Source organism: Rosa rugosa, chromosome 6 (assembly GCF_958449725.1).
Source record: "Rosa rugosa chromosome 6, drRosRugo1.1, whole genome shotgun sequence".
NCBI classification, from domain to species: domain Eukaryota; kingdom Viridiplantae; phylum Streptophyta; class Magnoliopsida; order Rosales; family Rosaceae; genus Rosa; species Rosa rugosa.
Window position 1 is genome coordinate 42,172,481 of NC_084825.1, and position 2,379 is coordinate 42,174,859.

General features: G+C 33.8%; 1 long non-coding RNA gene across 1 annotated transcript; it reads left to right on the forward strand.

The window, feature by feature from the left end:
• Positions 1-273: 273 nt before the first annotated feature.
• Positions 274-1,072, forward strand: LOC133715172 (uncharacterized). Its single transcript, XR_009848953.1, has 3 exons — positions 274-332; positions 495-555; positions 984-1,072. It is a non-coding gene; the product is annotated as an uncharacterized LOC133715172 (long non-coding RNA).
• Positions 1,073-2,379: the final 1,307 nt, after the last annotated feature.

A 2,379-nucleotide genomic window follows, 5' to 3' on the forward strand; every position in this document is an offset into this window, starting at 1 on the left:
GTCTTTGGGATTAGTGGAATATATAATTTACTTTGTTTAGTAGTTTTATGTAATGCACGTATGGAGGTGTTTGAGAGATCAGTCTTCTAGGCTCATCCTCTGTATTTCATGATAGATCAAGGATATGTTATGGTCATTAAGCTATATCTATTACACCTGTATCATGTAGCTTAGTCTTTGAGAAACTTCAAAGTGAACTAAGAAGCAACAGGTTGTGTGCATTCTGTGTTTGGTAAATTTTGTAGCCAGATGCATTCCTTTGTTTCGTTAATGATGTTAAAGTCAGTAATACAGTTGACCAAAGGGCTCGTAATATTATTCCTGGTGCAGAGGTAAGATACTGGGTGTTTCAGAAATATTTCATTTTTTTTTCCTGAGCATGCTTCTACCATTAATTAATTTCTTTTGTTTTTTTCTATTTTGTCTCCTTCATTTGTTTTCAAAGTTCCATGTCTTTTATTTGTTTATCTGATTGCAATGTTAATGTACTGTAGGGTTTTCTAAGACAGAAGCTATCTGGCCAAGGGCTTGCATTTATAATTGCAGGTGGATCTGGTAAGCATTTCTTGACGCATTCTGCCACAGATTCTACAAATATGTTCAGTCGATTCTTAGTTGTTAGATGTCAATTTAAATGTGTGGTTTTATCTATTTGCTAAATCAAACCACCTCTTTTGAACAAAACTAGCAAAATCTTAACCTCTCTTTTCAAGAATACTCTTTCATAAAACTTTTCAGTGATAGTAAAAATGGAGATGCATAGGACATTCAGAAAAGTGAGAGATACAAAAGGCTCTTTGCAGCATCATTGTTTGCAGTTCGTAAAATGTTCTATTAGAAATGCTAAAAAAAAGGATAAACTTCTGCTACTTTTGTTGAAAACTCTTGGAATAATGTTTCTTTCTTGGCCAATCTAGCTAGTGATCTCTTAGTTGGACTTGGACTAATCATAGAATTTTTTTGGCTTTCTCCATTGATGCTAGTTGTACAGAAAAATCTTGAGGTGGGCAAGGTACTATCTGTTGATGTTTCTTGTATAGTAGTTGTGACTAGCTACAATAGTCAACGTCCAAATCAAATACAATGGGCCCATGAGAAGAGCAGTGTTTGGTGTAAGTTGCTTCAATTTTTAGAAATTTGCAGTCTCCTTGTGTTATTGCTGCCATATTGATAATGTACATACGGTCTCCTTACACATAACTCATGAGTTAGTATAAGGACATGAAAGCAAGTATTATGAGGAGATTGTATTATATCTCTGCTTGCAATATAAAGAGGTCGTTTTAGAGCCCTTTATTGTTTTCCCTTAGTGTCTTCAGCTCTAAAATGACCACATGAATTGAGTTCCACTTTAAATTGTTCCAGCATATTGTATTATGTATTCTACTTGCTGCATTTTTAGATTAACATGAGATTAGATATTTTGCAATGTGATAATCATCTGCTCACATTCTGTGAGATCTCCAATACCAGGATATAAAGGGTCAAATTTCTGGTAAGTTTTTGCAGAATGTATAAAATTTTGCTAGGATGCATCTTAAAGTTGTTTTTGGACATTTGTATTTTCTTTTGCTTCAGCTAATAACAGAGGTTGTGGACTTAACTAACATAGTAGTATCACTTTGAAAGTCCCAATTGTGCGTACATGTACAGATTAAAGTTCTATATTAATCCAGCCTATCCTCTTGCTTTTGCAGATAACTGAGATCCTCAAGCTAGTAAGAAGGCTTTACAGACTCATTCTAGATTCTGCAAAAGAGGGAAAATATTGATGGGCGCACCATTTTCTGCGTCTGCTGGCATATAGTATTCACATGCAGCAGCTGCTCATATTTTTGTCAATAATCATATTAATTTTTGATGGTTTATTGATATTGATAATGGCATGGCACTAGAATGCTATCTTGTTTTGGAATAATTTGTATCAGTTTTGGATATCCCAAGTAGATGGGCATGTATTAGAATACTTTTTTTCTTTTAATGTTGGCTTGGATGATTGAGAAATGCTCCCTTTTAACATTTGATATATATAGAATGGGTTGGATTACTCATTTGATGGTTTGTAATGTGTTTTCTTTCCAATTGATTGCGTTCATTAGGTAAAATTGAGCATTATTGTGCACAAAATATAGAAAATGAAAATGATTGTACAACAGTTTTATAGTGCGGCAATTCAACATTGTTTGAATACACAAAATTAGGCCATTCACACAATGCATTCATTATAATCACACAACGGTAAAAACTAAACTCTATTGTCCAAAACCAATTCACACAACAAGCATATTGCAAAACTGAAGTGTGATGGTATATCAGACGATGGTGAAATTAAAAAAACTGTTGTCTGACTAGGCTTTCCAACAACAGTTTTGGAACAAG